Raw genomic sequence first — 10,769 nt, 5'->3', positions numbered from 1 at the left:
TTCAATTATACGCTTATGTTTGGAGATCCATGAACAGTTCTGTTGAAAGAAACAAAGCACTGTACAGTTTAAGTTTAAAGAGAACAATCCTGTTTCTGGAAAGAGAAAGCAGACCTCGAAGGCCTATTATGGGTGACCTGAGTCCAGGTGCCACATCCTACAGTAGACACTCCTTTTTTTTTTTTTTTTTAACATTTATTCATTCCTGAGAGAGAGAGAGAGAAAGAGAGACAGAACATGAGTGGGGGAGGGGCAGAGAGAGAGAGGGAGACACAGAATCTGAAGCAGGCTCCAGGCTCTGAGCTGTCAGCACAGAGCCTGATGCGGGGCTCAAACTCACGGACCATGGACCACGAGATCATGACCTGAGCTAAAGTCGGACACTTAACCGACTGAGCCACCCAGGTGCCCCCAGTAGGCACTCCTTTAGGGGGAATCATTTGGGTTTTCTGAGTCTCTGACAGGCAGTTTCTCTGAAGTATTTACTTTCTCATCAGGAGGTCTTCAGAGTCAGGCTAAAGAATGGGACCATCTTGGTGTCTGTGCAGGAGAGAATCTATAAGGGAGAAGACTATGGGGATTTTTTTTTTTTTAGAAAACTTTTTTTGGGTCTCTCATTCAACGGATATTTACCGAGGCCCAACTGCATTCTGGGCATTGAAAAATCTAGAACCCTGTCATCCTGTGGAAGCTTACAGTCTAGCAAAGGAGACTGACAAGTAAAGATGCAAGTATAATCCAAGCTGAGGAGTGCAGCCCCACCTCTGGGTGTTCCAACTTCGGACAATCAGGAACCACCTTGAGTTGTTGTGTTGTTGTTGTTGTTGTTGCTGTTTTTGTTTTTTTTGGTTTTTTGGGGTTTTTTTTGCATTATGACTTTTAAAATCGGAAAGACCTCAGAATTATCACCCTGCAGTTTCACTTAGTTCACATGGCATTTATAATCTACAAAGGCTTTGGGTAATGACTCCGAAATTAAGCCATTTGATTAGATTTCGGCTTTTTCAGCATGATCATAAAGTATGAGTTTCCTTGAGCACGTGAGACTCTTTAATGTTTTAACGGTTACAAAAATCCCAAGGATCTCAATATGTACAATTTTCCTTTTGTTACATAAATGCGACCTCAAATTGTAGCTTCCGGTTCTGAAAACTACCTGGCAGAAAGGCAGGAAGGGGGCGGTAGGTACCAAAGCGGATCCTGTCTCCCAGCTTTGCCTGCTCTTGAGCCCTGTGCTATATCACGCTCCTCTTGTTGGCTCCTCTTCTCAAATACAGTTACTCCCAAGAGTGTTAAGCTGCCTGTCTTTCAGCTCATGGTACAAAATAAGTTATGAATGACTGCATTCCTCTTAACAGCAGAGGAACATCAAAGACCATGAAGGTGACTACAGTTTGTCCCTTTTACAGTGTCTTGCCCAACACATAGACTCAGAGTGTGTATGTGAATGAAGTACTGACTGAATGTGTAGATGGACGGGCTTGAATTTTCCAGTAAAGGAAAAGGAAACCATGAAGCAGGTATCAGGGGTGACTAAACCTGACAAAAACTTTTGGGAATCCAGAGGGAAGCATGTGGGCACCAAGTGACTTGAGGAAACCTGGGGGAAAGAGCAAAAAATTCAGAAGGTAGAGGAAGAGAAGAGAAGTCAGATAATCAGCAAAATGGAGACAATAGTAGAGAGTAAATCCCCACATACCCACTGTCAGCTCTAACAGTCATCAACATGTCACCAGTCTCGCTTCGGCTATCACCCGGTGCCCCCCAGTATTTTTCCTAGGGTGTTTGAAGCAAACCCCAGATACCACATCCTCTTAATTTGCCCATAACTACCTATGTATAAGTCTCTAGTAAATACAGGTACTTTTCTTTTTTTTTTTTTTTTCATTTTTTTTCAGGTACTTTTTGAACAAAAAAACATAAGGTTATGTTTTATATCCTGAAGGTGCCCAGAAAATGTAATTTCTAGGTAATTGAAAGATTTTTTTGATCAATCCAGATGAAAGGGAAGAAGCATGCACAATAATGTTCGTCATTGTTTTACTTGTAGCAGTCCCCAAACCGAAAGGAGCTCAATTAAGATAATACTAACAGCAGAGGAAATGGGATCGTAAATGGCAGAACAGCCACCTGAATTAATGTTGTATGTTCATTAAAGTTGGTAGTTATGAAGGCTAGGCAGCCACACGAGAGCTGCTACCTGTCCACCCACACGCGTTGCTTGAGGGTGGGGGCCCCTGCCTACGGCCTTGCTGCCTGGAGGGCTAGTATCTGGAGGTCGTGCCTCTGAGCCACCCCCGATTGAACCAAGGTGCGTCCACCTGAGCTAGTGACAGCCAGTCCACAGGTTGGGCAGAAACCTCTGTCTCTGTGGCCTCACAGGCCAGAAAAGATAAATTAGCTCCATGAAATCAGGATTTGACTTCCAGAGATCTGGGGAAAGAATGATTAAAAACTCTGGAACTGAAAAGTCATGTTGTTTGGGGCGGCTATTGTTGGTGATGCATGACTCAAGTTAGGAGAGTGTGGAACAGAAGTGCAGAGGTGGGCAGAGACCCCACCCCAAGCGCCTAACAGAGCCGCTCCAGTAGCTGATCGCTTGCCTTCCCAAGTCCTCCTCCCAAGTCTTGGGGCGCTTAGCTGACTTAGGTTCCTGTCCTTGGATTTCTGTGACATGAGCCACACACACACTTTTTTTTTTTTTGAGGTAATTTAACTTGACTGAGTGAATGTTCCTTGCAACCAAAATAGCACTAAGACAAAAGTGTTCACGGTATAATGTGGAGTGAAAAAAGAATGTAGCATTGTAATGATGTTGTATTTATAGTTACATGAAATGAAGGCACAAAATGAAGGACTAAAAGTGAACAGGGAAAATGAAAGCAATTACCGTGTGAGAGTGCTGGAATTCAAAGTGGTTTCCTCCTTTTTTATTTTTGTTGTGGGTGTTTGTAGTAAGGCCCCTAAAACTTTGGACCCTAACACTTCCTTCTAGTTCAGCCTGACCCTCTGGCAAGTCTAGCACCAATGGCAATAGGCTTCTTCTTCCAGTAACTACTTCAGACTTTGAGGCCTTTCTGGACTGTTCTCCCATCCCACTGTAATCCCATACATTTGAGATGATGGCTTGTTGTGTGAATATAGGGTATGTTATTAAAGCAATCTTTATTTACTATTAACAAGGTCCTCTGTTTATTTCTAGGAGACATGGAGGAGGGTATCAAGTAATTTCGAAAGTTTGTATTTGCACAGGTGTCTAAACATTTTGTAATTTTATAAGATTTCCCCAAAAATGCAATCACTGTCACCATGATAATTATGAGAAACTATTAAGATTTTAAAACATTTTGTTAAATATGGTCAACTGTTCTGCTAAAATCAGTTTTTTGACTGAATACCAAATATTAAATTAAAATAGACTCATCAAGAGTTAGCAAACATTTTCCAGCAAAATGAGGTGATCTGAGTGGGCTGACATGCTAAGAGGTCCCATGGCGGGAAGTGCACTGGGATGGGATCTAGCACTGACCCCAGCCCCAGGTGTGTTAGCGGCTTACTCTAGCAGACCTCCTCCCCGTCAGGCTTGTCTCCTCACCTGCCTGTCACTGAAAGAGCTGACCTAGATGAGGTATCTCCAAGGACTCTTCCAGGTCAAATGTTTAGAGTTCTATAGTTTTGGACATGATTAATAAAGAGCAATTTTTTTGCTAAGAAGGAGAAAGTGCCGGGACGCCTGGGTGACTGAGTCAGTTAAGCGTCATTAAGCGTAGGACTTCAGCTCAGGTCATGATCTCACGGCCCCCGTGAGTTCGAGCCCCGCGTCAGGCTCTGTGCTGACAGCTCAGAGCCTGGAACCAGCTTCGGATTCTGTGTCTCCCTCTCTCTCTGCCCCTCCCCTGCTCGCACTTGGTCTCTCTCTCCCAAAAATGAATAAACATTAAAAAAAAAATAAAAACAAAACAAAACAAAAAAAACAAAAAGAAAGAGAAAGTACCTGTATCTTTATAGGGAAAATGAGCCATAAACTTAAAAGACCAACTCTTAGCATTATTTTCTGTCTTCTTCTAATCCTTATCAGTGTACACGCGGGCACACACATACACACTTTGCTCTGTTTTTTAATCAATACACATGTCTTTTTTCATGCTGTACGTTATTTGGATGCATAAAATGTTCAGTACATATTTTATTACTCTTATAACATGTTACGTTCTATAAATGCATTGGATGTATGACATTTAACTCTCCTGAATTTTCCTGGACTGCCAATTATAATTCAAATATAAAATGTCAGCCTTCAGCCGACACTTCAGCACGTTCAGCGCACCCAGAGATGCAGGCAAAGCAGCAGCTCACTGAATTATAAAGTGACTCTCTCAGTGAGCACAGTTCGAAGGGGACTTGAGGAAAGTGTTATCAAAGGCCAAACCTTGATACACATGGTCAACCATGCAGACCTTTATTCCAAATCTCTTGACCTCAGGTGCTGAAGCCCTCCCGATGCCTCCGGACACCTGCAGAGTGGCAGGTGCTCACTTCTGCTTAGAGACTTCAAGTGCTGCCTGATTGCGGTCTCCTGGGTGACCCCTCAGGCCTCCCCTCCCGTGGCCCTTCCAGCCCAGTTTCCCTGCCCCTCCTCCCTTTGCTCCTCAGGCTCCCAGTCCACTGGTCTCAACCGAGGCATGCCACAGTTACCCGAGAGATTAGATCAGCTTCTAGGGAAGACATCCCAGAACGGGGAGAGAGCGGGCAGAAGAGGGCAAAGATTGCAGAAAGTCCCCGCAGGAAATTCAGATTTGCTTTCATGCCTCAAACGGGACCTGCTGCTTTGTCAAACAGAACCGACTAGCTACCACTAGCTGTGTTTCTCAGGCCCACACCAGTCCCCTTATTGAAATCTCCTGCTGTCAAAATCCAACCCACCAAGTGTACATTGGCACTTTTACTGGCAATATCTAGCATGACTGAGGATGACACAACCTTTCACCTAGTAATTCTATTCTCTGGTAACTATTCTAGAAACACTCCTACACATGAGCAGAAGAAGGCCTGTGCAAAGATCTTCATTGTATCACTGTCTGAAAGACTGAAAAACTATAAACAACCGAAATATCCATCAACAGAAGAATTGATTTTATTTTTTTAATGGGCTTTGATCATTTTATCTTGTTTTTTAATGTTTATTTATTTTTGAGAGAGAGAGAGACAGAGTGCAAGGAGAGGAGGGGCAGAGAGAGAGAGACAGACACAGAATCTGAAGCAGGCTCCAGGCTCTGAGCTGTCAGCACAGAGCCCATTGTGGGTCTGGGACCCACAGACCTCTAGATCATGACCTGAGCTGAAGTCAGATGCTTAACTGACTGAGCCACCCAAGTGCTCCCAGAAGAATTGATTTTAAAATTGAGATGTATGCATGCACACACACACACACACAAACACACACACACACACACACACACACAATGGAATACTATGCAACAGTAAAAATGAACTAGAGCAACGTGTCATTATATATAATTTATAATACATATTTACACATATAAACAAAGGATATGCAGAAGTATAAAAGCAAAATGTGGAAGGATACAGGAGAATACGATACACAAAATGACATTACTTCAGAATACATACATATCTAATAAAAGTATGAAATTCAGAGAATTATAAATGCCAAATTCAAAGTCTTAGTTACCTCCTAAGGTTGAAGGAGTGGGTTGCAGGGGGGTAGGGAAACACCAGTAGCTTCCACTGCATTGGTAATTGTATTAATTTTCTGTGGCTGCTGTAAGAAATTGTTTCAAATTTGGTGACTTATAACAACCAAAATTTATTTCCTCACAGTTCTGAAGGCATAAAGTCCAAAATCGAGATCACTGAGCCAGAATGAAGGTGTAGACAGGGCCATGCTCCTTCTAGAGGCTCTAGAAGAAAATCTCTTCCTTACCTTTTCCAGCTTCTGGTGGCTGCTGGCATTCCTTGGTTTGTGGCCATACCACTCCAGTCTTCAAATCTCTTCCTGCTCTGTCTTCACAGGGCCTTAGTGTGTGTGTGTGTGTGTGTGTGTGTGTAATCTCCCTCTGCCACCTCCCTTATAAGGACACTTGTGATGACATTTAGAACCCATTCAGATGATCCAGGATAATCTCCTCATCCAAGACCCTTAATTTAATCACATCTGCAAAGACCTTTTCTCCAAAGTTAACATTTATAGGTTTTAGGGATTAGGAGCTGATATCTTTGGGAGGGAAGGCATTGCTAGCCTACCATAATAATGTTTTATTTCTTAAGCTGAATGGTGGAAATAGCAAACGTAGACTGATGGACTTCTACCTTGAATTCCATTTATCTGTGTCTTACATCAGACAGAGACTGTGAACCAGTCATAGCAGGAGAGGTCTCCAGGAGGCTAGAGAGCAATGTAATGGGAGTAATTCAGTGGGCGGGTCAGAAGACTAGGAGTTATGCTGTAAGAGTAGAGTGTATGAATTTGTCATTTCAGAGGTGGGGTAATTCTGGATAGGTCACCTATAAACTGACTCTTGTTATGTATAGAATTTTTTGTGAGCCCCTTTTAAGATGTTAAATTATAATATTTAAAGAGTGGCCACCTCTTCCAAAAAATTGAGAAAACTGAAGACTAAAGCCAAATAAAAACCTTTTGAAACTGAGTGGATTAGATGCTAACTTGTAGCAGTAAAATTTCAAGCATTGAGGACAGGTCAGGGCAGAAAATTTCCCTATTACATAGGCAGCCACCAGCTCCACCTGCTTTTTATCCAAGCCTTCTGTTTCCAGCTGTTTCCAGGTCAAACAAGAAGCCAATGCTCTGAGTCAGCTCTATTCCCAGGAGATGACAAATGGGCTCAGAAGCTCGTTGGCCAACGTGAGCAGAGCTAAAGGAAGCGGGTGGTCACTCTTTTCTCAGCACAGTTCAGCTGTTTCTTCTTTGCCTGCAGCCTGGTCTGAGCAGGACTAATGAAGCCAGAACATGCACCACAGAGTCAGAGGGCTCCCTGCATCCTCCCTCCCCAAATGAGGGAGCAGTTGGTGTGAAAATTGGTAAAGGAAACCCAATTAGAATGGAGTCAGGAGGTCAGCGGGGGGAGCTCTCAGGAGCTACCACCCCTCAACTGCAGACCCAACAGGAAGAGACATCTTGCACAAGGGTACTACTTTACCATCCCAGCAAAAGGAGGAAAGTTTTTACTCCTCCTCTGGCAACAGCCCAGCCAATGAGAGACTATCACTGTTCAGCCAATGAAAAGCCACTATACTGCAAATGCCCAGTTTACTCCAGTGGACTTTTTAATTTATAACAGCCCTCCTAACTTCCTCCTTTCCTCTATAGAAGAGTGTTCCCCTCCAGAGCACCTGGGTGGCTCAGTCAGTTAAGCATCTGACTTCAGCTCAGGTCATAGTCTCACGTCCGTGGGTTCCCGCCCCACATCAGGCTCTGTGCTGACAGCTCAGAAACTAGAGCCTGCTTCAGATTCTGTGTCTCCATCCCTCTTTGCCCCTACTCACCCCCTCTCTCTGTCTCTGAAAAATGAATAAACCTAAAAAAAATGTTCCTCTCCTTTGTTCTCAGGACTTGCCTATGGTTTTGCCCTGGGGGCTTGTCCCGAATTGTGATTCATTGTCATTCCCAAATAAACCCGCTTTTGCTGGTAAAATAACTGGCAGTTTTATTTTTAAGCTTAATACTGGTAATGGCCAGGACCAACTCTACTGGAGGATGCCATGGAAATCTAAAAATTGAGGCTGACATCTGTGTTATTCTGCTTAAGGGCATTTTGTACATTTTGCACAAAATGTGCTGTGGGAAACAGTCTAAATGGGTCATTTTTGCACTTACAGATTGCTGACATGAATAACCTCTCTACCTCGTCAGGCTGAGAAGCTGAAGTTTGGCATTTCATTTGTCAAGTCTCACTCAGATGGCATCTCTACAAGCATCTACCTGAAAGTGATTAGCCCCATTACCTTCAATCCCATAACACTTTCTATTTCTTTCTTAACCACTTTTCACAATCTGCAATTATCTTGTTTACTTACTTGCTTATGTATTTATTGTCCATCTTTCTCATTGGAATGTAGGCTTTCTGAAGTCAAGAGCCCTACTTTTTTGTATATCTTATATTCTCAGAGGTTAGGACAGTACCTGACAGTATACAATAATCCTTTAAGTTTATTTTATTTTGAGAGAGAACGCGCACACACACACACACACACACATACACACAGGCATGAGTGTGGAAGGGGCAGAAAAGGAGGGAGAGAGAGAGAACCCCAATCAGGCTCTGAACTCGATCCCACAAACCATGAGATCATGACCTGAGCAGAAATCAAGAGTCAGACGCCCAACCAACTGAACCACACAGGTGCCCCATAGTATACAATACATTTTTACTGAGTGAATGAACGAATGAATGAACAAATGAATGGATTTGAATGAATAAATGCCCCAGGGCTCAAAAAGAATCAGTCATGGAAGTGATAATAGAACCCAAATGAATACATATATCCCATATTCATGGGCTTCAGCATATTCAGCTAAGATTACTTCCCAATTTACTATTTCTGCTGTGTTCCCACAATATACTGCTGTATGCACATTCATATGTACTTTTGCACATATGAAGTCCAGAAAGTTAAATGACTTGAATAAAACTATGCCACTAGTTATAGTTATGACTTGGACACTACTTTCTATCAGAGAAGTAATTTACTCATAGGATGCCTTGGGAGTTTTGCTTCTTCCCCCACAGATAAAACAACAAAACACCTCCTATGAGTGTACCATAGTTTTTTGGTTCATGAAGGCATGGTACAAAGTGAGCGTTACATTTGGCAAGTCAACAACTACTACATAGGAGGTTCTATCCAAGGAATAATTATCAAGGAAACAACTTTGGCTAGGCTTGATGATACTCTATGTCATTACAGATGAGTAAGAGGAGGACTCCCCAGGGCTACCAGGTACATGAGATGACCGACATGGAATTCTTGGATTCAAACTCTGGTTATTGTTAGCATTAGGGATATTATTTCGCATATTTAAGGGACAACTCTACTAGGAAGCAAGGCACTGACTGATTTCGTGAGACCTTTCCAGCATCTGGGTCCATCTGGGCAAGGACAGCACAGGAAGCATGAAAAATAGGAGCTCCTAATACCCACTCCCCCTCCTCCCACGAGACTACACTGCCCCCTCTTGATTTGAAGGGTGAAAACTGATTGCAGGTACTTAATACATTGATTGAGAAGCATTACTAATTTTTTAATGAGCCTGAATGTTTTCTTTGTGTCTAGTTCTCATTTTCTCTTTGCATGTTACAGAAAATGCACCCCAGTTCATTCATTCATCCCTTCTGTCTTGCTGCTCCTTGAAAACATTGCCTATTCTGAAATCTGTTTTTAATTATAATAGAAAAGTATAGCTTTCATTGAAAGGAGATAGAATTTCAAATAATTTCGATTTCTTTTTTTAAGTTTATTTATTTGGGGGGGGGGAGGGCAAAAAAGAAAGGGAGAAAGAGAATCCCAAGTAGGCTCTGTGCTAATAGTGGGACTTGATCTCACCAACGGTGAGATTATGACCTGAGCCCAAATCAAGAGTCAGATGCTTATTCGACTGAGCCACTGAGCACTCCTCAAATCATTTCAATTTCAAACCATTTCAATTTCAATAATTTCAAACAAACAAAAAGCCTGAGGTACTGTATCTCCTGCTAACCGACAACGAAAGAATTACCCACTGTAAGGAAGACTCTATGAAAATGAGAGATTTACCAACGAATAGCCTATCTTTGAGAATCATTCTTGGCACTCAAACAAAGCTCATGATTAACTGATATCATTCATTATAATTAATAGTACTGGGGCGCCTGGGTGGCGCAGTCGGTTAAGCGTCCGACTTCAGCCAGGTCACGATCTCGCGGTCCCTGAGTTCGAGCCCCGCGTCAGGCTCTGGGCTGATGGCTCAGAGCCTGGAGCCTGTTTCTGATTCTGTGTCTCCCTCTCTCTCTCTGCCCCTCCCCCGTTCATGCTCTGTCTCTCTCTGTCCCAAAAATAAATAAAGGTTGAAAAAAAAATTTAAAAAAAATTGTACTGTAGCGACCACTTCTACCACCATCTTAAAGAAAGGCATCTCCTTTAAAGCCCAAAGAGCAACCAATAGATGACTCCCTAAGAGATGATTTTTAGTACAGAAGGATGGTACCCTAAATGTTAAACACAACACTAAAAAAAAAAAATCACAAAGCAAAGCAATTTTAAATTAAGCATAACTATTATTTCAGAATAATATTCAGGTGGTGGAGCAACTTTCTAAAAACCGAATCCCCAGAATGTGCCAGAAAACATTACATTAAGCCAACAAATTCAATAGTGGTAAAGACATATAGTATGGTCGTTTTCTGCCTGAGGGACAGAGATTGGTAGCCTATGCAATGTTTTCAGTTAACTGCTCTGAGGACTGGTTTGACTCATTTGAATCATGCCTGAGAACTCCAATGGCTCACATACAGCTGTGGCAGGAAGGCAGCTCTTAGAATTACTGCCTGCAAAGATAAATCCAGTGTGTCCCTCTAAATTATTGACCTAAATTATCTCCTTGACTCTTTGCTGTTCGTTGGCCAGCCTCATCTCCTACTAAATGGTGAGGGCCTTCAAGGCAGGAACCCTGTCATTCATTTTTGCATCCCCCGCTTCCAGCACAGAGGAATGAAGTTAACACGTGACTGATTGGGTGTGCAGCACGGCTCAAA

This window comes from Prionailurus viverrinus, chromosome C2 (assembly GCF_022837055.1).
Source record: "Prionailurus viverrinus isolate Anna chromosome C2, UM_Priviv_1.0, whole genome shotgun sequence".
NCBI classification, from domain to species: domain Eukaryota; kingdom Metazoa; phylum Chordata; class Mammalia; order Carnivora; family Felidae; genus Prionailurus; species Prionailurus viverrinus.
Note: the sequence above shows the minus strand (reverse complement) of the source record.